The sequence below is a fragment of the Lissotriton vulgaris genome, chromosome 11 (genome assembly GCF_964263255.1).
Source record: "Lissotriton vulgaris chromosome 11, aLisVul1.2, whole genome shotgun sequence".
NCBI lineage: Eukaryota > Metazoa > Chordata > Amphibia > Caudata > Salamandridae > Lissotriton > Lissotriton vulgaris.
The window spans coordinates 446,919,461-446,945,993 of record NC_141699.1 but is presented as its reverse complement, the minus strand read 5'-3'; the positions used below and the strand labels follow the sequence as shown (position 1 = coordinate 446,945,993).

Here is a 26,533-nt window from a genome sequence, read left to right as displayed (position 1 = left end):
CCCTTCTGCAAGTGAATCAGGGTAAGATTGGTGGGGCAGGAGAACTGCTGATTCAAAATGCCCTAAATGACCCCTATAATGGGCCTGATTTCACAAAGGGGCTCCGCACTCGGGGTGAAATCTCCCCAATGAGAATTCTCTGGTGGAGTTTCTGCCCCAAGTGCTAAGACTTCCCCATGACTCGGGTCTCCACCACCAGTGTGGAGGCCATTTGTGAATCAGGCCCAATATGTTTACAGTAAAAATATCAAGGGCAGTTCTGGGACAGGTACTTCAAGATGACGACCCATATTGCTATGGCAAATGGTGCAAAATTCCCCTGATGACAGAATACGTGGTCCCATTGGTGTAGTAAAAAAAAAATGCCACTGCACCTAGGAAGGCAAAAATAGTTACACCATCCCTGGAAGAAACAGATTTATCTTGGTCACCTGCAGATTTCTTTTTTTTTTTACCAAGGGTGTCAAAATGTTTGACCAATTTGTGTCTTTCGTTTACAAAGTCCTTTTTATTTTAAGGAATGTATAATACATAGTTCACAATTCTAGGGTTGTATATGTATGTGGCATTGTAGGGGACCATCTAACTCCATTTCATCACAGACACTTGCAAGTAGGTCAGTCAGACTAGTTTGTTCAATTTAAGTAAACTAAGATAACACCCAAAATACATCAGAAACACACACAAATGCAAAGGACTGGGAGCATGTCCACAATGACATGGAGTGCAGAACGTTTTAGAATGCATAGATTCACTGTGTGCAGATTATATTGACTATATGGCTTAATGAATAAGGTGCAACTCCACTAGAAAGCCCTCAACAGATTGATCAGCCAGATCTATGTGTTTACTTCTCTGAGATTTGGAGACTTCCTCTCCAAGTGTTAGTGAGTCTGGCATCTAATATAAAAGTATTCCAGCCTCTGACAGGTATGCTACCTTACTACGGGAGGAGGGTAGATGTGAATACTTAAATTCAGATGGAACTTTGTTGACGTCCCTTGTTGGCCCACACCAAATCCAGCTGCATCATTTGCATAGCCACCATGATCCCCCACCCTCCTTATTTTGCAGATAAGCTCACTGTTAGACTTGCCGCTTTCTGCAGGTCATAGCCAAATTTTCTGCCATACTTTTTGCCTTCATGCCTCCTAGCTTTGCTGAATTCATTTCTGTTGGCTTTTAGGACTCCACACACTTTACTGTTGCTAACCAGTGCTAAAGTGATTTTGCTCTCTCCTTAAAACAGGGTAGGATTGGCTTATACCCAACTGGCATATTTAATTTTCTTGTAAGTCCCAAGTAAAGTGGCACTGCAAGTGCCCAGGGTCTGTAAATTAAATACTACTAGTGATCCTGCAGCACGGATCGCGCCAGCATCTTAAGTTGCAGTTTAAACATCTCAGGCCTGGCATTGCAGCCAGTGTGTGCAGATCTAAACTGCCATTTCGGCCTGTCAAAACGAACCTTTTACCGACCCAAACCTTCCTTTTTTAAACATATGTCACTCCTGGGGAAGTCCCTGGTCAGCTCAGACAGCTGGGTGTAATGTATTTAAAAAGGTGGGACATGTACTTTTTAGTTTTACATGTCCTGGTACTGAAAAACTCTGAAATGTGTTTTTTACTGCTGCAAGGCCTACCTCTCTCATAGGATAACATCATGGTTAGCTTATTACATGTAACAAACTGTCATTTCCAAATGGAGCAGCTAACAAGTTCATGCTTGGTGCCTTTGTAAGTGTAATGAAAAATCCTAATTTATGGTTACATTGGATTATAAATTATAGTATTGAAAATGCCACTTTTAGAAAGTTTGCATTTTTTTGCCTTAGCCATTTGTGCCTGCAGTCTCTCTCTGGGTCACATTACTGGTTGTAGTTGACAATTGGGCTTTGTGTATTTCTCCTAGACAGCCACACCCAATAAGGAGCTTAGATGTACATGGATGGGCCATCACTGGTAGAATGGGAAGGAGGATCTGGGCACAGCCCCACTTATACCTGAATAGGCAGTGTACTGCCTCCATACAGAGGGCTGCATACTCCATGAAGCTAATTTGGAGAAAGGGCAAGGAAGGCAGGGCACCTATGCACTTCAAAGGCATGGCTCTAGAAGCTTCTCTATCATTCAAAGCAACAGCTGGGTGTAAATATTAGACCTCAGATATTAACTATTTTTTAATACTCTTCTGGTCCGGTGGATATTCTGTCAGGAAGAAGGACTGCCACTCTCCTAGACTGCTGACCTGAAGAGGCTGCTACCCATTTGTGCTGACCTGCTTCACTCTTGCCGGGTGAGAAGGACTGAACCTATATCTCTTGAACCTAGAATCTCAGAGTGACCCCAGAGGGTAATTGACTGGGTTTCTGATCTGAAGCCTCAGGGACCTAACAGGATTCCAACAGTCCTGGACCCTGCCATCTGTGAATTTACCATATTAAGTGGTGCACACCAATCCTGGACCATTGGAAATGGATCTACGGTTCTTGCCAGCCTCTGTGGATCCAGCAGACCTGCTGTATCTCCTCTGCTGCATGGCGCTGCCCCAAGCAGAATTGATGCATCGCTGCAGGTGCATGGATTGGACCCTTCACAAAGATCTGCATAACCTCCAAAGCCTCTTCAGAACTGCTGCTACATGATGCATCCTTGGCATAGGCCCTCACATCCCTTGTCAACAGCAGCCTTGATGATGATAGAGGGCTCCGCCTCGCAGCCCCACTACTCAGAAACGATGCATTGCCACAACATCACAACCACATTCTTGGTGCCGGATTTTGCATTGCAAGCCATTGTTGACAGAATCCTCAATGTCAGCGCAGGACCTGGCTGCATCTCAGAGCTGATGCATTGCTTGCGTGAAACACTTCAACATGAATCTTGGTAATGTTCCTCAAGCCAGGATTCAAGGAACTTTGCTCAGCGGGCCTAACTTGATCCCTGTAGCTGGGCCACACTCTATCACAGTCAGCGTGAACTTGTGACTTTGTATTTTTTCAGCCTGGCCATATATCCAAAGTTATATCTCCTGTTCTACTGATTGGACTTTTGTCATTTGGACTTGTTTTATTTCTTAAAGAGATTCTCAATTTGTTTTAATTGGTGTGGGGTCCTTTTTGTGTGGTGGTTTCACCTTATTACTGTTTGGAGTGTTCCATGAATATGTGATACATTACCTTTAAGTTAAGCCTGACTGCTCTGTGCCAAGCTACCAGAGGACTGAGCACAGATTTATCTAAGGCTGGCTTGTGCCTTACCCTGACAAGGATTGTGACTGCCGCTTTACCAGGGCTCACACCCAGTCAACCAACAACCCAATTTCTTTCACTCACTATCTCTGGACGTTTTCAACACACCTGCATCCAGTACAACATAAGACTGCAGATTAAGAAGTGTTAAAAAGAATAAAGAACACAGCAGGCCCTTCCGTTCTGTGCACTCAGAATCTGGATCATTATCCCAGTATCTAGTGGGAATGTCTTAGCACTCCTCCCATTTGGGAAAGAGTAGAAGACTCACTCCTTAAAAAAGAATACTAAATCACAATGCATTAAGTGTCCATAACCCCGATTCCTCCACTAATTCTCATTGAATTTATGCATGTTTTTGACCATGTACAGTTCTCCACTGCCTTTTGGCTAGGTTTGCTGTAAGGAAATACCAGAAACCTACACACACATACATACTATTATATAATCCACAGTTTTGTTATGTAAGAAGGGCTTGTACAAGACTGAAAGGTGTTCTATTTTTTTTTATCCTCGCAAGGAGGGTACAGGAAATTGTAATGCTAAAATGTGAGGAATAGAGATCATAGTCAGGAAGTAAACTGTTGCTAAGTTCTGACATGGCCCAAACACTTTCACCCACAGAGTTGACCTGATTTCTGCGAATAATTCCTGGCTTGATCTCATTTTTCCATCTCAATAAGTAAGGGTGATATGTGTGCAATAGCTATTAAAACATCAGTGAAGTTAATATATAAAGTACTGGTCCCTACATACTTAGGGTGGAGTGTTACCCCATCCCACCCATGATATCCAGTCCACCTTATTACAAGGGCCATAGGATTAAATGCTCTTGAAATAATGGGGATGAGATATATGTCACATATGGGACAGAGTAATCTGTCTGCCAAACTCTAAATCAGGCTCTTAGTTACAAAGACAACACATTTCTATATTAAGCTGAGGCTCACACAAAGGATAATTGGTAAAATTATGTCAAAAGGAACTTGTAAAAGTATTAAAGGCAATGAAGGATATGAATGTTTCAGAACTAATAAAAGCTCATCAAAAGTTGAGTTCAGTTTGAAGTACAATTTGAATGAAAAGCAGTGAGTCATTGTCTCACGCGATAAAGTGATATCACATGAGCAGAAAATGGATAGAAGACCCAATAGGCATCACTGAATTTCATTCTTAATGAAATTAACAGACTGACACAAACAAGCCTGAGCCACTTCAATTAATGCAATCGAAGGTTGCTGAGTCTATGCATTTGAGTAAAGATTAGTATCAGTATGCACTGTAAAACAGTGGCCTGAGCTTCAATCAGAGAAGGGCTATTTGACGCATTGTCAATCCCAGTTGCAGGTGACTTGAAGATATAAAGTGTTAGGAGATGCTGTGTTGAACTCTTTGACCAGGTGCAGGCACTTTTTTGGGCTGCCACTCAATGCAGGCTTGGTGGCATGGGCTTGGCTGTACATTGAGTGTCTCTTTGAATAAAAAATAAATTCGTTCAGGCTAAGCTGAAAAATCTTTTTTTTTAAGTTGTGCATTTATTCAGTGTTGTTTTCCCTAAATCAAGTCGTCTAAAGTGCTCCCACTGAGACGATGATCCCTGATCATTTCACAGCACTTACACTCCGAAAACAATTTCTAGTGAGGCCGGTCAGCACTTTCTTTAAGGCAGACTCCTCTTGGCTACATAGTTTTCAGGGTTCTTTTAGAAAGTTCTTCCACAAAGCTGCCTCTTCTCAGGAGAGGAGTCCATATAAGTTTGGATAAGGCAGAGAACTTTGAAGATGATGTTGGCACCGGGGAAGAGGCAAGGTGACAATCCGATTGTCATTTCCATGCTTGCAGTATGGCTGCAGCACCCTCGGCCACCTTGAGATAGGAGATTTGGTGTTTTGCTGATGAGGGAGTTATAATATTTCAGGCAGATGTACTTGAGTTTCCCTGACTAATAGATATTTCCCTGGTGAGGAAAAAAGAAGTATGCATTGTAGTAAGCAGAGTTAATTAAGGTCCTGCTGACCACTTTTGGACACATGGTGAGACTTATCTTTCAAGACATTTAGAAGGCTATGGAGGATGAGGGTAAGTGGCAAAAAGCTACTGAGGCACATAGAGGTTTGCCTTTTTCAATGAGTTACATTGGCTAAAGAAAGACAATAGTCTGCTAACGTGCTGCAAAGAGCAAGTTCACACTCCCACCCCCAGGCCAATGAGGCGTGCCTCGTTGATGAATAAGTCATGTGACTATTGGCTTTTCTTTTGGAATCCAAAGAATAGGACCGTTAATTTGCAATCAGAAAAATCAAAGGGAATGAAAAGAAAAAAAACATAATTATTATCAACAAAAATTAAATGAATTGTGCTCTGGCTTTCTAATGGAATTCTCTTGCCACTTTTCGATGTCATTAACGATGGGAATTATATTACTCATTTAGTGTTATTATTCTGTTAAGCATGATTTTCTTTTCCTTTAAATGTTTTAAGGCAATGAGATGGAACTTTACGAAGACTTGTTTCTTGAACAAAAGCAAACATTTCCATGATGGAACATAGAGAAAAAGCCGCACATCATCTTGAATTACTTCATTCAGTGCATGTGCTGGCAAGGTCACATTAATCTAATCATTAGTATTTGTTAACACAGTTATTAATTATTGCATGAATAGTTCCCGAATTGTTCTGCTAGTACCCCTCATAACTGCATGACTAAGATCTGACAGCAAAAATCAGAGCTATTGAATAATCAGTATTTCATAGAACGTTGCTGAATATTGCTCAATATATAACTGGTAATTTCAATTGGAACTATTGTGCACTCAATACATGTTTTAGGTTTACATGATTACTGTATGGTCTGCTGTTCCCATTATCAGTAGATGTCAACATATATATGATGTTAATGTTGGATCCGCCAAGAAGCGGCATTTAATGTTGTAGGAGCATGGTCTTATTTGGAGATGGCTTTATTTATTTGTATGTTGATCTTTTTGTACAGAATTGTTTATCACAGAAACTCAACGGCTCCTCGGTTTGATTGGTACCCATACGCACAACATATACAGTTGGCGAAGCCTGGAGATCCAATATGTAAGTTTACAGAAGTCAGAAGAAAAACACCCCAAACAATGTAGGCATCAAAAGGTGGTTGATGGATCAACAGGATTACTTACTTTGATACTCTCGGGGTATCACTGATGCATTTTGCAGCGAGCATAAAGTTGAAGAAAGCTGACATATTTTAGAAGCAGGGAGGTTTGGTAAGAAAGTGGTCATTGCTATCTGCCAGCTTCGAAGTCAGTGATTTGATCGTGGTGAGGGTTAAGTGTGTATGATGTTGTGTTTGCTTCCTTACAATCGAACTTTGCAGTTCGGGTCAGGAATAAGTTCCAGTTTATTTGCGTCTTTTTTGGTCCAGTAGAAGTGATGTGATAGATTAATTCGGTTTTGATAAGGGAGGCTACAGCTTTAAATAACCAGTATCTGGAGCTGCTTATCTTTGTAGGTATTCTGGTATTCAGATTGCATTGAATATCATGGAAGACCTTGGTTGAGAGTGTTAATATGTGAAGAAAGTTGTAGGTATATTTGAAGTGAGTACATTGTGTCTCATACACATTAGTTACAAAAGCCAAAGAAGCAAGAGTGGAAATGGCAAAGTTGGGAGTGTTTCTTAGACTTGGAACATGGAAGGAAGTTGTCTGGTTTCAAGACCCAGCAGTAGTTTTGGTAGTTGTGAGGGAACTGGAGCTCAAGTGGCATTTATGAAGTGGTTGTTGGGTAAAGGTGTTTCTTTGCAAAGTGATTTTGTGCTGTCAAGGAATGGACAAAATAAGAATGGCTATTTGGTCAGTAGAGTTCGAGAGCAGCAGTGATTAATGGCATCGGATTAATGTTAGTGCTATTGTGATTGCGAGGCCAAGATTGGTTCACATATACTACAATTGATTGGAAGACAGAGATCTTGGAGGAAAAAAACGAGTGTCCTGCTGCATCATTTTTCCCTGGAGGTGGGTGAGTGTGTGCTTGATGATGATCAGGTTGCAGGATAGCTGGCGGAAGTGGCAGGTTTGTGAAAAAATAAGATTGTATTTGTTTTGTAGGGCCTTGTGCAAGCATCTACGGTATCTCATAGTGGTGAGGCCTGTTTTGAGGTTCTTTCAACTGGAAAGGAAAGCAAATATACTGGTGTTAGAAAGACGAGTTTCTTCTTGAGGCGGAATCTCTGTAACAAGAATTCTAGTTGCGGAGATTCTGCCATGAGTGTGGAGACTTCCCCATGACTGCAAGACCTGCACCACGAGTGCAAAGGCCCTTTGCGAATCAGGCCCTTGGTTTTTGATTCCAGCCTATTATTTAGGGTTCACAGAAAGTCCAAAGGGATGAGTCTTGTGTGTAGCTGATGGGATGTGCCTCCATGCATACCTGTATTCTTATACTAGCGTGGGACACCAAATGGGATTATGATCGCCACCTACTGAACATTTTTCCCTATTTAAATAAACACAAGAAATGTAGAAATGCTTTGAAAAAAATCCAGTTTTGCTCTGTGCAACAATGGGCAGTGGGAAGCTTTTGTGGGGTGGTACCCAACAAATGTTGAAGTCGGAGAGAGTCAAGCCAAAGTTTCAGTATAACCTTTAACTATATAAGTTAGTTCTGTTAAGGCATGGAACCAGTGCTCGTGGACCTATGGTGGACAACCCCGCATTTGCAGGAAGTAGCAATGTTGCAAGGTCCTTAAAGTATAATCATTTTTAAAAAAACAAATGTTTCAGTTGTTGAATCGAAGAAGGTGGCTGCATTTTGTATGTAAGGATCTCCAGTACATAGGGATGTAGGCTATGTTAAACTACTTGTCAGATTGTATCAAGTCCCTCCATGTAGTAATTGGAAATATATGCTTACCTAACTTCAAAATAGTGTAAACACCAGTTTTGGGCCTGACTAGGCATCTCAGAAATTAGGATCACTTTTCTAGTCCCTTCAGAAAGCTATATTGGTTACTTACCTGTGAGTGAATTTCACCGAAACTTATATGACAGGTACATGAATGCTGTAAATAAATGTCCACCAATATCTCTAGAACCCTTTCTTTTATTACATACCTGGAGCAACTCCCCATAAGTGGTATAGATGACTCCTGATTTCACCAAAGCTAAGTGTGGTTTTCCCCATCTTGTGCCCTCATAAGTAGGATGCTCCATGGTGTCTTTTATCCCAGAAGCTCACCTGCCGGAATTTTCTAAATATTAAAACACTCAGGACCTTTTCTTGAGTTTGGTGGATGAGGACCAAAGGGTGGTGGATGTCCCGTCTGCCCTACCAAGAGAGCTTTGCCCTCAGTGGTGCTCTAAATAAAGCAGACGGGACATCTACTTTTTCATAGATGTCCCGCTCAGTCAAACTCCAAATAAGGCCCCAAATCTTTGTTCGATTTGGCCCTCTCCTCTTGCTAGGAAGTAAACACATAACAACGCTGACAGACTGCTAGGTTTCTGAAAGCACTGCAAAGATTTTCACTCGACTGAGAAAGTAGAGCAAGCAGCAATGAAGATTTTTCCGATTGTCAACTTTACAGTGTTTAATTTGTCAAACATATTAATAATATTAATAAAAAGGAGGCCTACATTTTTTCTTAGAAGCAGGCTACTAGTGGTGCTTTATGCAGGGTTTGCTAAATAGTAAGGTTGACTGGGCTAGGTTTTATCTTAATCTTCTTTCTTCTGCTGCTCCACTGTTTCTGTCTTTACCTCACTCCTGCAGTTTCTCTTCCATTCCTGCGTTTCCCTTTGTCATTGTCTGTTTCTGTATCTTTTCTTACGCCTCCTTTCGCCCATTCTCTCTTTTGCTTTGACTCAAAATCTGATGATAAAAAGGGGCAGATTTACAAGCCCCTTGCGTCTCATTTACACCGCTGTTGCGTCACTGTTGTGACGCGGCGGCGGCGCAAATCCAGCTCCATGTGCAGGGGTACTTACAACGTGACGCATCTGGGAGATGCGTCACATTGTAATGCCCTGCGCCACATGTAGGCGTTCCTGTGCGGGGGGGGGCGTTCCGGCGCAGGAACGCCTCCTTAAAGTGGCTGAGTGAAATCTACAAGATTTCACTCAGTCACTTTTAGGCCCATGCTGCGCCAAAACCCTGCGCCTGCCTGAAGCAGGCGTAAGGATTGACTCAGCATTAACTAGATAGGGCCCACAGAGCATTGCTGGAGCTGCATCACGCTTGCGACGCAACTCCAGCAATGCTTCACTTTTATGGCACAGATGCGTGATGCATCCGTGCCATTTTTGCACCATGGTGCGCGCATTTACAATGCGGCGCATCCATGATGGCGGAGCTGAGGCGCACAATAACTGGCGCATCCCTGCTGATTTGCAGGGTTGCGCGAGTTATTGTAAATATGCCCCAAAGTATGTTGATTGCGTTAAAAATGAGCACCGGTGCCCACCACCTCCAACCACCTGCACAGATTGGGCGCTGCTCCCCAGAGAGCCCCAGGAAGGCTGCTGTTACTGTCCCTGCTGGGGCTCTCCACAGCAGAAACACTGTTATCCTGCTGGTAGAAATGCATGGTTATGACGCCACTCCGTGTGAAGAATAGCTTACTAACTGGAACGCGCGCGCCCGGAGCGCTTGACACACGGATTATAACTTTTATACCTTCTGCTCTTGCCGCACTACATCGTATTTTCACTCCGTCTTCACGAGCAGGGTGAAAGGCCAGACCAATTTGAACTTTAAAACCCGTGCTCTGCAGAGATGTTACAGCGTCGCGCATTAATGCATCATCTCAACTACCAGTGCTTTTCAAAAGAACAGTCGAATCCCGCAAACCGTCATCGGCTGGCACGCCCCTCCGGTTCCATCCGTCTGACGGCGCGTGCGTTTTCCCGCCGATGCAGTGCGGAGTATATCAATTTGGGAGGGCTTAAAGAGCGCGACGGAAGCCCGAGAGTTCTGCAGAACGACGTGCAATGAATCATGGGCTTCTCCTCCTGTCTCTGATGGGAAGCAAGGAGGACTACAAGGCGGCTCGAGCAGCAACATTCATCACAGGCCAGCAGCCCGATTCCCCGGTGCCAAAACTATGATGTAATGTAAACCAGTCCAGGCCACTGGAAAATAAACTTCTCTCCTTCATCGACTCTGGTCAGGCTACTATGGCCAGGGAAAAGGGACGGTGCCTGCTGGCGTTTCTTGTGTTATTGTTGTTAGGAGCCATCAGGCACCATAACGGTTAATTTACGTTATTTTATCTTACATATGTTACATGTTGAATTATGCTATGTTAAGTAATATAAGGCAATATTATTTTTAATGTTTTTTTTTTATTTTTTTTTAATGTTTTATGAGATCCGTATCTGCATAATATAGTATCCAGCTACAGTCACAGGGGCCAAATTCAACCGGAGGAGGGGGTACGTTTATCTTTGCCCCCCTCTCCCCCATTCAATTATGGCCGGACCCTGGGGAATTGGGTTCCAGAAGCCATGCAGCACCCTCCCCCATTTAGCCATGGTCAGGCTCTGAGGGATGGGGTTCCTGGGCTGTTCAGGCCCTGATGCTCATTTTGCAAGAAATAAACCTCAACAGTAAGCACTTACACATGTAAACATAGCATAGCAGATGCCCCCTTCTGTAAAAGCCATGTGATTCTGACTCCTGGGCGTGGTGAAGATAAAGCACATGTGTTTCCGTAGCAATTCCAGATTGAAAAAAAATTAACAGAATGTTTTGTGGATGTGAATGCATCATTGATCAATTGGAGCACAATCTGTATGTGACTGTGATGAGTGTGTTCTTTCTTGCCCCGTTGAGAGCAGAGTCCATGGTTCTCCCTTTATAGGACTACGAGTATGGAAATGTGAAAATCACTAGCAGGCCGTGTCCACCTTAGTAGTATGCATAGGTCTTCCTGACTTTTGCCAGGATGATTGACAGCTTCTCAAGCACCTCACCAGTGCCATTTCCATCAGTTTTGGTGAGGGGTTCTTGATGCAGAGGAATATGAGGACATTTCCACCGAACAACTAAAGGCTTACTTCAACTAGTTAAGAGGAAGGACTCTTGTTTGAAGGAGATTTACCTCATTGTAGTCTTGTTTCCTTTCCTATAGGAAGATTCATGTTATCAAAAAATTCTGGATAAAGATGAACAAAGAGCAATCACATTGCCAGAAAGCACACAAGGTCACTGGTAAAATTTCATTGTGCTCCTTTACGCAGCTGTAGTGCAGAATGCATACTGGATATTTACCCAAGGAGATAGCACAAATGTGGACTCTTTTTAGAGGAAGACACAGCTACTGACACACCCACACATACAACTAGACACCCACTCACGCACCCAAACACATATACACCCACTGACACAGACCAGAATTGGAGATCCACACTGGGAAAGACACCACACCACTCCTTTGGATTTGCGCATGGAATTTATTACGCTGAGACGCTTTTCGGCATTACTTTGACTTGATCACACATCAAACGCCTGTTTCACAGCCATTGTTTTAAAACCTCTGTGTGTATATATATATATATATATATATATATATATATATATATATATATATATATATACGTCTCAAAGCTCCATTCCACAGAGCAACTGAAGGGACTGCACACAACAAGGTACTCGGTTAAATTTTATTCACCGATAATTCCACAGGACGCATTTCGGCTTGCACGCCTTTTTCGACTTTTTTAAACATGCATACAAACTACCTTCCAACTCCAGCAAAGATGAGAGTACGGACACTAAGACTGAGGTAATGTACGTGTGTGTATGTATATATATATATATATATATATATATATATATATATATATATATATATATATATATATATATATATATAAACACGATCTCAGCTTTCTCTCGCCAGGAGCCCAATTCACGGATACCAGCGGCGCAGAAGAAGAGAAGGCGACCCAAGTGCAGGTGAGCAGTGATTTATTCAATCAGGTGGAAGGTGCACCTCAGCATAACGTTTCGGCCTTCACAGAGGCCTTGATCACATGACGCATGCAGAGGGAAAGCAAAATTTAAAGTGCAAGTGCCATTGAATTTGTAACGTGATTGGTTGAAAGTAATCACATGCTATTAACAAGAGCAATGAACATAGACAATATACTGTTCAGCTAGATCGAGAATCGCGGGGTAATCCCCATTAAAATAGCTGTAATGTGCAAAATACAAGGTGCAAGTAATTTCATCCAGACATTACTGTGTACTCATTAAAGAACACTAAATATATTGTACAAATGAAGATCTAAAATACATGTACAAGAATATATAATATATCATCAACAATAAATATATTTACAGTAATTACATATCACTATATACAAACTGGATAAAAGTACTTATTGATGTCGTTTGTAACTGCATAAATGCAATTACTAAACCCAATAAAAAAATGCTCCCTGGTTAAATAAATATATTGCACATTGATGGAAGTCTATTATTGCCATTGAACCGAAGTGGGGAGGAGATTACTGTTTCAAATACATTATCGCAGCCTCCCCCTTACATACTATGGTAGAATGTATTGGACTACTCTACCCATAGAGCATGTGATAATACAACACTAGTGACAGTGAACCAGTGATACGTGAATCTAATTGTTTTTTACTTTTCATTTTTCTCAAGATTAGATTACCCAATCATTCATATATTTCTAACGCATAGCCTAAGCCTAGGCTATGCAACTCAGCTGGGCTGTCCACAGTGCTAATCAGAATCGGGACTTAAGATTTTTGGAAACAATATATAGCCCAATTGTTGCCCAGGACATTTTAAATCTTCATGACATAGATCATCCGAAAGCTATATGATTATAGCTAAGGTGTGCTTGCTAACCAGGGGGGGCACCATTTTATCAGAGACAGGTATAAAAATCTTCCGTGGAGTTTAAGCCTCCCGGGGCTCTACTGTCCATTTCTAATATGTACCTTGTCTCTAGTTTTCTCAGTGCTCCCTCCCTGTCACCTCCTCTTCTTAGTGGACCTACACTATCTATGGCATAGTATTTCAATAGAGCACTATTGTTGTTATGAGGCTCTTTGAAATGGCGTGCTACTGGATACGCGGAGTCATTGGTGTTGATGGCCCTTATGTGCTGGAGTATCCTTTTGTGCTCCTGTAGTTTGGTACTCCCAAAATACCGCAGGCCACACGGACACTCCAGCACATACACCACGTATTCGCTTTTGCAAGTTGGTTGTTTCTTGATCTTGCGTGCAGTAGCAGTAAAGGGTACCACATATTCTGACTTGTTGATCCCATGTTGGCAGGCCTTGCAGGTCTCACATTTCCTGAAGCCCTTGCTTTTATCCAGCCAGTTTTTGTGCTTCACCACCTCAGGGCTGGACTTAACAAGAGCATCCTGCATTGAATAGGCCTTCCTGAAGGTGATTGATGGCTTAGCCGGAATTTTATCACCTATGATGGGGTCACATTTAATTAGGTCCCAATGCTTAGTTATGATCTTCCTAAGCGCACCATGTTGCCTATTGTAGGCCCAAATCAGTCTACCTGATTGGACTTGAGAGGTTGAGGGTCTAGGTTTACCTTTACGGTTTAGGGTATGACTGCGAGATAAAGCATTAGCTTTAGATATAGCCTTATCAATCTGACCCGGCTTGTACCCTCTCGCAAGGAATCTGATCTTACTAGCCTCCTGTGCCAATTGGCATTGGAAATCCGTACTGCTCAACCATCTTATACGCAGCATCTCCCCATAGGGGATGCTGCGTATGAGGTGGGAGGGGTGATGGCTGCTGCCATGGAGTACTGTATTCCCTGCTGTGGGTTTCCTATATAACCTAGTTTCTAGCTTATCCTGGCAGATTTCAATGGTCATGTCGAGAAAGTGTACCTGCTCCTGACTGATGTCTGAAGTAAACGAAAGATTGAAATTGTTACAATTTAGCGTCTCAATAAAATGCTCTACTTCTGTACGTGTGCCTCTCCAGATAAAAAACACATCGTCAATATAACGATACCAACGCACAATTGACCGTATTGCTATGTCAGAGTGTTCATCATAGAGGACCTGTCTCTCCCAATAGCCCATATGCAGACAGGCATAACGGAGAGAAACAGGCCCCCATGGCTACACCCCTGACCTGCTGATAGTATCTGTTATTAAACATGAAAAAGTTATGATTCAAACAGAAAGCAATCATGGATAGAAGCATGCGGTTGTGTTCTGTCATCATTATCGGTCTCTGACCCAAATAAAACTCAATGGCCCTTAAGCCGTCTTGGTGGATTATGCTGGTGTACAAAGATGTAACGTCTAGCGTTACCAAAAGCCACCCAGGATCCCAAACTATGTCCTCGATTTTACGCAAAAAATCACTGGAATCCTGGACAAATGACGGCAAACTTTGTACATGTTCTTGCAGGAATGAATCCACATAAATAGTTGTCTTTTCCAGTAGTCCCCCACACGCTGCAATAATAGTCCTTCCCGGGGGGTTAGCTGGGTTCTTGTGAACTTTTGGGATCAGATATAGAACTGGCATGATCGGATTATCATTTTTCAAAAACTTCAGTTCATCCATGCTTATCAGTCCATAAGACCTCCACCCCATCAATAATGAGTAGAAGTCTGTCTGGGCTTTTCTAACTGAGCTGACATCACAATGTCTATAACAATCAGAATTATTCAGTTGAGAAAGGGCTTCCTCCAAATATAGTTGTCTCGGCCATAACACTATATTGCCCCCCTTATCCGATTGCCTGACAATGATGTTGTCATTCTGCTGAATCTTCTTGATCAGTTTCTGATATTGGTCGTTTTTTGGGTATTTCTGTTGTTTGGTACTAAGCATTTTAGAGTAAAGCACCTTAATTTCCTTAATTGCTGCCTCATGGAAAATATCAATGTTATCATATATCATTACAGGAGTAAATGTTGAACGAGGTTTGAAGGATGTTAGGCCCCCTGTGTTAGTACTCGTATGTGCCGGTGTATCCTGTGACACTGATTGTTCCAGTCTGAGTGATTCCATATCTTGCAAACATGTACATACACACATGACTGTATATATGTATATATATATATATATATATATATATATATATATATATATATATATATATATATATATATTTAAACTACCTTCACACTCCAGCAAGGATGAGAGCACAGACATGACGACTGAGGTAATAAAGATCATTTTAATATATTCATATATACAGCCGCTCAAAGAAGATGCATTTACGCTGATCAACAGTCTTTTTCTATCCAAAAAGCACAACTTTCCCCACACTTTTATATGCAAAACACATGAACATAGAAAACATTCTATGCAATGCTTATGAGTTCTCCTTTACAGCTGTGGTCATATAAAAAGAAAATATGAATATTCAACATAATCATTCAGGGCGCTCATGACTTAAATGCTGTAAATGTAAAATTGATAAAAACAAATGAAAATATAATTTTAAATGCTTTAAGCACTTCACAGATAACACAGTCACCACATAAAATGGAATATCACGTTACACACATATCAAGGACTTAATGGCCTGACTTTGGCTTTGCAACAGTGAGCAATCTGCATTCCAACAATGTCAGCACTCAGTTTGCTTATTTTAAATTTTAATATCATTTTTGCAAACAAACAATACACATTGGTTATGTTAAACTTATTGTGCCTCTGTAACTTGAAGATCTGATATTGTTTGAGAATCACCAGGATCACACCACGAGTGTATATATATATATTCACTGAAAAAACCATGGGTTATAGACCATATATAGTTAGGAATTAGCATTTACAAAACCTTATTTTACTCACACAAAACCATTGAAATTTCATATATAGTTAGTTGCACTAATTATATATCGCGCACCCGCAATCCACTGCTGATCATGTCACATATTACATAATTCATGACATGATCAGTGACATCACTGATGACATCACTGATGACATCTCAAATGACATCACTGATGACATCACTGATGACAACATCCAGTGACTGTGTGTTTCTGTAAAGTCAAAATATGTCTTACATATTGAAGAATGAGTGGATGTATAAGTGTCTGGATGAAGGATTTAGTAGGTGCCTGACTGACTGTATGAGTGAGTGATTAAATGTGTCTCACTGAGTGCATGGGTTAGTGACTAAACTGTCTTAATTTGTGCATCATTATGTCTGTTGTTCTGTAAACTGCTGCATGTGTTGATCAGTAGCTATATGAGTAACTATATGGGTTTTTGATTGGTTGCCCAAGTATTTGTATGGAAGACTGAGTGTGTGTGTGGGTGGCTGGGAGGTGTATGACTCTGTGCATAGATGTGTGAGCAGTTGATTCACTAGATGTATGGGTTAAAAAGTGCATGTGGAAACAGCTGTATGGGCGGTTGACTGTGTGCATGAGTGTATTGGTGAGTGAATGGATATCTCAGTGCTACATGTCAAAGTAAGTACATATGTAAAACACAGTACATGTGAGAGTTGACATATATAAATAACTGTGCATAAGAGCCAGTGAATTTGTGAGTGGCTGTATGGATCATTGTGAACTTGTATCAGGGATTGTATAAGAGAGTAAATATGTGTTAGTATATGTTTGAATAAGTAAGGTGTGTATAACTGTATAGTTGAGGAAATGGAAGTGTGATTGATTCTTTGCATGACTGACTAGGTGTGTGAGTAACTCCATGGATGAGTGACAGTCTGTGAGTGTCTATTTACTCTGAGTGTATCTAAGATTATATTAGAGTCTGAAGAGGTTCACCGTATTATCACATTAATGATGTCATCAGTGAGGTGATCAGTAATGTCAAATGAGATGTCATCAGTGATGTCATTAGTGATGTCATTTGAGATGTCATCAGTGATGTCATCAGTGATGTCACTGATCATGTCATGAATGATGTAATATGTGACATGATCAGCAGTGGATTGCGGGTGCGCGATATATAGTTAGTGCAACTAACTATATATAAAATTTCAATGGTTTTGTGTGAGTAAAATAAGGTTTTGTAAATGCTAATTCCTAACTATATATGGTCTATAACCCATGGTTTTTTCAGTGAATTTTCAAGGTTTTGTAAATGCTAATTCCTAACTATATATGGTCTATAACCTATGGTTTTTCAGTGAATTTCAATGGTTTTTTAATAGCAAATATCAAAAGCTGTAAAATGTCAAGTACGTGGTAGGTAAAAACATTTTCGTATTTATGCACGCTGATGTGCTTTGAACGCTGACCCCCCCTCCTCTTTTCTTTTAGGAGTATTCTCTCTTTGCAGATAGTGAAGGGTAGGTAACACAGGCCTTTGCCCCCGTTGTAATCCATCGTGCCTGCTTCCCTCTCCATTTGATTGATTGTTATCCTAGCATTTATTGTTTTGGAATTGGTTCTCTTTGGTTCATTCTCTATTTACAAACAAGCACAGAGTCGCAATACTCTGTTTAGTCTTTGCAGATAGTGAAAAATCGTTAAAAAAACAAAAGGAATCAAGCAAAATCAGTAGGCCACTAATGGGATCTCTTTTTGACCTCGCTAAAATAGAAACATTATGAACAACTCCTCATGACAAATACGAAACTAGTGAGAGGAACTGAGCTCGACACCATGATGGCTGCAAGACAGCTCGGCTCCACCACCCACCCCACCCAAATTAACGACAAACACTATGCAAATATTATCAATATATACAACACACCAGCAAAGTAACAGGGTAAAACGTTTTATTAAATAACTATTTACATGGCAGCCTGCTGCAACATCGATCCAAACAAGCCTTTGTATTTGGGGCTCAAAATCAACAAGTAACAGGGTAAACCGTTTTATTAAATATCTATTTACATGGCAGCCTGCTGCAACATTGATCCAAACAAGCCTTTGTATTTTGGGCTCAAAATCAACCATCAATAGTAAGATTTTCATAGGTGAGTGTAGGTTCATGGTTTTCCATCCACAGACTAAAAGCCTGGAGTGGGAGTGAAAGAACAATAACTAGGTAAGAAGGAAGGCAGAGGTTGTGGGAAGGACTCTGGATATGGTATGTTGCTTGGTCCCTGAGATGCTTCGATGTCACTGCCTTGCACAAATGGCATAAGTCCTGGATGTTGGGTGCCATAGTTGAGGGTTCCGAGCAGCACTTGTAACACTGTCTGAAGCTTATTTGCATCTGCTGCAGCTTCACTATTCTCAAAGTAAATGGGGGCTGTTTGTGGACCTGACTGCATTGAAAAACAATGTGATGCGGTGCCTCCCTGAACCACTTGACGGAGGCCCCCGAGATAATTGCGCCTGCTCCACACCTTGTCCCACAATCCGTTTGACCTGAAGACACGTCCTGCGGTGCCCTGGTCCGACCATCACATATACCTGCGCCAGGAGACGGCGTGGGGTGCAGTAGAAGGGAGAGGCGGCGCGAACGAGCCTCCCCCACCTCCCCAGGTGGAGGTTTCTCAGCTACACCCCAGCGCTTCACTCGACCAGCTGACTTGCGCCTGCTCTTGCGACACAGTGCCTCGCTCGGCCAGCTGAATTGCACCTGCTCTTGCTATTACAACGTCTCACCCGCCATCCAACGGAATTGCACCCAATCTTGCGGTACAGTGACAGGCGGCTGCTACGGAGCTCACGAAATGGCGGTCGGCTCCACACACTTGGGCCTGGCCTGCAAAGATGGCTCTGGGCAACCGTGGAACTCGGACGCTTGACTGCTAGGGCATGGGCCCCATTCCCAAAATAGTCCCCTCAGCCTTGAAGATTCTACAACAGTCACCGGGACCCCCGACTCCCGTAGACTTCCGGTGGGGAGCGACTGCCATGATTGCTCGCGGAATGGCCACGACGTAGCCACGAGATGGTGGTGCTCTCATGCTGACGCCAGCTTCAGTCTGAAACATCCAGAAACACTGTAGACTACCAATTCGATCAGTTCCGGTGGAGCCCCAACGTGACCCGGTAGAGAAGAACTTGCCCTCCCCTCTTTGACTGATGGTTCTTGTTGCCTGTCCCTTCTCTTGTCATTTAACAGAACTTTTTGGACTGCTGAAAGGGGTTGTGTTCCGACCGCTGGTTGGTGGAGACATTTTGACCATATTGTGGACCTGCGTTGTCGCGTAATGCGTCATATGACGCGCCGCGTTAGCGCACCCGGAAGTGCTCCGGTGCGCGAGGCGCAGCTTCCCGGAAACGATCCAGAGCGCGGCGTGCAGCGCGTAACGTAAGCATAACAGGTCATGTGACTTGTTAATAAAACTTTTCATTGGTTCATTTTACTTTTGTTATTCTAATGATGAAAGGCTTGGTCATATGACCTAAAAATAACACTTTTCATTGCTTTCGAACATTTTTTTTCCCAAATGATGAAAGCCCCACCTTTTTTTTTCTCACTCTGACTTGTAAAGCAAAGGACCCAGATGCATTTACAGTTTATCACTAACAATGTTCCAGGCTAATGTATTTTCCCGGGAAATTTACAACTGTCCTGCAAGTAAAATATTCCTATTTCGAGAAAAAGGGCGTTTCTTCGTCCCATGAGGGAGCCGTTGAACAAAAGAAGCTCGGCCTGCTGTCTTAGTCACTGATAGGCATGAATATCGGATTCTTATCGATCACTTTATGTTGCAGGAGTGGAAAACAGAACAGCCCTTGACCATTTATCTTTACTGCGTTCCTGCGTATTATACCTTTTAACCGTCATGTAATCGGGCTGCTTTATTTCACTTGCCTTTTACTGATTCAAAAACAGTGGCTATTATTCAAAACTTTACCAATCTAGGTACTACTACCATGTTTTGTGTTAAAAACCTTTATTGTGAAAATGTCAGTATACAAATACGGGCCTATAACCACGTGGGCCGGCCACGGAGCAAACTGGAATCGTATATGATGAGGGGACATTTACACTGTAGAAGAACGTAACGGGCGACCCATTAGGTTGCAAGAACTAAGGTGTCTAACAGTTGCGGAATCGGTGGACGTACATTTTATAATTAAAGTACGACAGGACCAGTTACAATAAAATTATCTAGATATACATTTGCGGGCAAGTACCATGGGTGACGTTAATTCGAACTTTCAATAGTACAGTAATTAATAACACATCAGAACTTAATATCAATAGGGATGTCCAAATGTTCAATCAGTACTCGTCCCCGCCCGCCATGTGCTTCAAAACTGCATACGTATCTCGTGATATCAAGGTTGGGCAACCAGTACACAACAAGGAGTTACGAGTCCCATTTATACCGGCGCCATTTTGGGCAAGGCCGGGCAGGTCCAGGATATAGTCAAAATGTCTCCACCAACCAGCGGTCGGACCAGAACCCCTTTTGGCAGTCCAAAAAGGTTCCGTTAAATGACAACAGAAGAGATAGGCAACAAGAACAATCAGTCAAAAGAGGGGACGCTTTCATGAATGGGGCCCATGCCCTAGCAGGCAAGCGTCCGAGTTCCAAGGTGTCCCAGGGCCATTTTAGTGGACCAGGCCCAAATCCAAAGAGCCGGCCACCATTTTGAGAGTCCTGTTGCAGCCGCCTATCGCTGCACCGCAAGAGTAAGCGCAATTCAGCTGGATGGCGGGTGAGTCACTGTACCGCAAGAGCGGGCGGAACTCAGCTGGATGGCGGGCGAGACGCTGTACCGCAAGAGCGGGAGAAACTCAGCTGGTTGGGGGGTGAGGCACTGTGCCGCAAGAGCGGGCGGAACTCTGCTGGACAGCGAGGGAAACGCTAAGTGGCGCCCCACTGCAGATGAGGTGCCTCCACCTGGGGAGGCGGGAGAGGCCCGTTTGCGCCGCCTCCCCCCCCCGGGCACCCCACGCCGTCTTTCGGCGCAGCATTGTAGGATGGCCACACCAGTGAAACTTGCTGGACACCACCTCGGTGCCATCCGGATCTCGGCGCGTTGTGCTGCCATCGGCCTACTGTAGCAGCAAGTGCGGGCGCAACTCTGCTGGACGGTGAGTGAAACGGTAAGGGGCGCCGCACTGCAGATGAGGTGCCTCCACCTGGGGAGGCGGGAGAGGCCAGTTCGCGCCGCCTCCGCACCCCCCCGGGCACCCCACGCCATCTTTCGGCGCAGCATTGTAGGATGGCCACACCAGTGCGGCAACTTGCTGGACACCACCTCGGTGCCATCCGGATCTCGGCGCGTTGTGCTGCCTTCTGCCTATTCGCACATCGGTCCGCTACTGACGCCGCCTCACAGGCCAACGGATTTTGTAGGATTTTTATAGCCCAAAGCCGCATAATAGGTCATGTGACTTGTTTATAAAACTTTTCATTGGTTCATTTTACTTTTGAGTTCCTAATGATGAAATGCTTGATCATATGACCTAAAAATAACACTTTTCATTGGATTGAAACAATTTTTTTTTCCCAAACGATGAAAGCCCCACCTGTTTTTTTCTCACTCGGCAATCCAAAAAGGTTCTGTTAGATGACAACAGAGGGGACAGGCAACAAGAACCATCAGTCAAAAGAGGAGAGGGCAAGTTCTTCCCTACCGGGTCACGTTGGGGCTCCACCGGAAGTCATCGAATTGATAGTCTACAGTGTTTCTGGATGTTTCAGACTGAAGCTGGCATCAGCATGAGAGCACCACCATCTCGTAGCTCCGTCGTGGCCATTCCGCAAGCAATCATGGCAGCCGCTCCCCACCGGAAGCCTGCGGGAGTCGGGGGCCCGATGACTTTTGTAGAATCTTCAAGGCTGAGGGGACGCTTTCGAGAATGGGGCCCAAGCCCTAGCAGGCAAATGTCCGAGTTCAAATGTGTCCCAGGGCCATTTTAGTGGACCAGGCCCAAATCCGAAGAGCCGGCCGCCATTTTAAGAGTCCTGTGGCAGCCGCCTATCGCTGCACCGCAAGAGTGGGCGCAATTCAACTGGATGGTGGGCGAGACGCTGTAGCCGCAAGAGCGGGCGCAACTCAACTGGATGGTGGGCGAGACGCTGTAGCCGCAAGAGCGGGCGGTAAACAGCTGAATGGCGGATGAGGCACAGTGCAGCAAAAGCGGGCGGTAAAAAGCTGAATGGCGACTGAAACGCTAAAGGGGCGCCCCACTGCAGCAGAGGAGCCTCCACCTGGGGAGGCCCGTTCGCGCCACCTCCCCCCCCCCGGGGCGCCCCACGCCGTTTTTCGGCGCAGCATTGTAGGATGCCAAGACCAGTGCGGCAACTTACTGGACATCACCTGGGTGCTGTCCGGATCTCAGCGCGTTGTGCTGCCTTCGACCTATTCGCACAACGGACCGCTACTGACGCCACCTCACAGCAGCCCATTGTTGCTTTGTTTAAAAAAAAAATTTTCAACGTGTTTACTTTGTTGGAGCTTTGTATATATTTATAAGTTATTAAAGTGTTATAATCCTACTACTTTGTTGGAGTGCTATATATTTTTAATGTGACACATAATTGTGAAGACTTTGATGTACAAAAAGGCATCCCTGGAATCTTCCGCTTCAGGCTCGGTCCCACACAACCTCACAGTGAGAATCCCCTCCCCAATCACAATACAGGATCGTTATCAGATAGTAGGAACGCGTGTGGTGTGACGGATCTCATGGGGTGGGGGCCTTGATCTACTGTAACTCCTTTGAAGAGGGGTGATTCTTTACAGTTGGGGCCATAAACTACATCCGCAGGGCTAGGTGATAGCCTGAGACCGGCCTGGACAATCGGACACAGAGGAAGAGGAGTGTCAGAGGGTGCGGTAGTGAACAGGATGAAAGGGAGGTATCGGGCGGGCACAGGGTGTGATTCTCAGGGAAGAGCAGCGCAGATGGGGGGAGGTTTATGGCCCATGCATGAAAGAGAGAGCGGGGGTGACCAGTGCGTGGGGGAGATGCTTGCGAGGGTGGGGAGCCATGCTGAGGATCGGCGGCGTGCAGAGAGTGGGTCTGGTCAAGGCATCTAAAATGGCTGCCGTGCACGACAAAAGTGTGGCATTGGAAAAAAGGCAAGATGGCGCAGACAATGTTTATCAATACGGATTAATTTATAACAATTATTTTTAACAATATATTTACTCGCAGTGACAAAATGGCGGTCAACACTTCCTGATTTCCTTCGAATCGAACGTTAACAGACGTTACGCAGCAAAAAAAAAAAAAAACGCTCACGCGCAGCCGCTGGAAGACATGTATCAACATATATGAGCATCCTCAGCCACCCTCAGAAAACATAGGGGGTCAGGATACGTCTCCCGTACCCCCTTATACCCATTTCTCACATTGTTTTTCCTCCATCTTGTAAATTAATTAAAACGAAACACAAAATGGCGAATTCCCGTTTCGTGACCCGGTTCGCTACCCGGTTCGCGAACCGGAAAGCGCTTCTACCTCAAAAAAACAATTTTTTTTTATTTGCCCCACGGGACCCTTTAATAACCCCAACATCATTCCTAGGGGGTCAAGAAGGGTCTACCTTGCCCCCTTTCATTAAATTCCCCCTTCGTTTTTCTCCTCCTCTTGTCTCTTGATCCTACCGAGAGACAAGATGGCGGCCGCTCCGGACTGTTTAGAATGTTGACAGACACCGGAGAGCCAACCAGCTTCGCTTCACAAAGTTCCGTTACGCGAAAAGTTCGCGAACCGGAGCGCAACCCGGGACGCTGTCACAGATATATCTGTTTTTTAAAACGTTAATTTCTCAAAATCCACTGGAGCACATATATTGAGACCTAGCAAAGGCACATCGGGCTAACAGTTCCTACAATTTTGCCAAGTTTCGTGCAAATCCATTCAGCCGTTCGAGCTAAAAGTGAGGCCAAACGCCCTATGGAAAAATGAATGGGAAAAACGCGTTATGGGACCCCCCTTTTTTCTCGGCCCCCCTTGACGAAACCCCCCCAAATGTTCAGGAGCTGCTCAGAAACAAATTGTGCCATTTTCCTGAAGATTTCAGCCGATTCCGTCCACAAACGCCAAAGTTATTAGACATAGAATTTTCAAAAGTCCCATAGAGAAAAAATCCTAACTATATATACCTACTGGCGACCGCCAGTAGGTAATATATATATGTATATATATATATATATATATATATATATATATATATATATACACACTCATGGTGTGATGCTGGTGATTCTCAAACAATATCAGATCTTCAAGTAACAGAGGCACAATAAGTTTAACATAACCAATGTGTATTGTTTGTTTGCAAAAATGATATTATATATATGAAAACGGATTTCCTGTGTTTTCTCCTCTAATGCTTCCAACGAATTCCAGAGAGGCAGCACTGACATCAGCAAAACTGAGGCAAGTCATAGTTGTTTTCAAGCGTTCTTCATTTTTATTTCTATTTTCTGTTTCCCCAAATATTTTCCATTCAAAGGTGCAAAGTGCAAGTGCTACTACATCATGTATTATATATATATATATATGGTAAGAAAAAAATATGTGTATACTATACACTGAAAATTCCAAAGGTTAGAGGGGTGTTATGGTTAGGGGCTGCACCCCCTTCCATTATATTACATTGGCCTGGCCCTGGGGAGGTGGCAGCCCCTTGAGGCGATGATGGGGAGAGAGGGGCAGGGTGTGTCCCCTCCTCAAACATAACATTTACATCAGATCCCAGGATCTGGGCCATCCGGGGCTTTACAATATACAAGCGCAGAACACACTTGTTTAAAAAAAATCTTGAGTGGATTCACTGCGATTTTCACAGAAAAATGATAGAAAATACTTTTTGCTTCTGGAGGGGTCATCGGGGGACATCACTGCCAGGCCTATGGGGGTCAGGGTATTCCTACCCTGCCCCCTTCCCTTTTTATTTAAGCTTTTGTTGGGACTTGGCTAAGTCTGGGTCCCCAAATGGCTGCCTACACTTCTTCGCTGATGGATTGGCAGCCAATACGGTCTTGAGATCTGATGGATCAACGGAGCATCCGTTTCCCTAGTTATACAAATTTCTTTTTCCTTTAGTATTTCAAATATTACTTAATAGATTTGCACCAAATCACAAAAAGAGATCTTTCTGGACCAAGCTCTAGCTTTCTGTCAAAGTTGTTGTGATTCCATTTAGCTTTAGCTATTCAGGCTGTAGTTGTGTCTATAATCGCAATGGGAATAAACATTGGAAACATACTTTTTTGACCACCCTTTTTCTTGACCCCTGCTCAACAAATTACCCAAAACATTCCAGGGTAAAAGCTAGATATTAATGCAGAAAGAGCGCTTTTTGTAATTTGTTGTAAATCTGTTCAGTAGTTATGGAGTTATTAAAGAAAAAAATGTATGTATATCTAGAGATATGGATCCACTGTGATGGATCTGCAGATCTACACACCAATAACAATGCAATGTTTGGCTGGCTGCAACCTGAGAGAAAAGTTGTGGCTGCCATTTTGTGAATTGGGATATGGTTACCAGGGGAAAAGAAAATCTAAAAAGTATACAAGGGAGTAGGATGGAAGTATCCTGACCCATGGGACTGATGGAGGGGTCTGTGAGGGTCCTATGATGGGCAAGAAATTGCTCCAATTTCTTTTTTTGGGCACTCGAGGATTCACATATCCACCACAGCACTCAGCGCTGCCTCCCCTGAGTATTCCATGATAGATCCCAATAAAAAAAATTCACACGTTCACTTACACAACCACTCAAATGTCAATACAGCCACTCAGAGACACACACTCAGCTACTCAGAACATCACTTACACACACATACAGCTATGCATTTGTCCACTCAGAGACCCAGGGAACCACTTGCACCCATTCACAGACTTACCCAGGCACTCACACACCCATGTACACACCCCCGTACACACCCACACAACCACTCACACACCCACAAATCTGTATAGCCACCCATAAACCCACCCAGAGACCCACAAATCTACACGAACACCCACTCAGAGACCATCACAGCCAGTCACATATGCACTCACATTCCCACTTACACACCCAATCACACACCCACTCACAAACCCACAGAGAAACTCACACACCCACTCACACAATCACATAAACATCCACAGAGCCACTCCCACTCCCACTCGCAGACCCACACAGCCAATCACATACCTATTCGAAACCCCACACAGCCAGTCCCAGATGCACTGACACCCACTACACACTCACACACCCACTTACACACACACACAACCACTCACACACCCACTCTAAGCCCAGTATACAGGGGGTTATAGTTAAGAAATAGCATTAAAAGCCATAGAAATTCACTGGAAAAAAAAAAAGATTACAGGGACGTTATAGTAAGAAAATTGCATTAAAAACAGTAGAAATTAACTAAAAAAACAATGTTTACTGGGAAGATATA

At 43.4% G+C, this 26,533-nt stretch overlaps 1 protein-coding gene across 1 annotated transcript in view; it reads right to left on the bottom strand.

Moving 5' to 3' along the window:
* LRRTM4 (leucine rich repeat transmembrane neuronal 4) overlaps positions 1–26,533 on the bottom strand; it is a 1,783,294-nt gene that overhangs the window by 845,796 nt on the left and 910,965 nt on the right. The window lies entirely within an intron of this gene.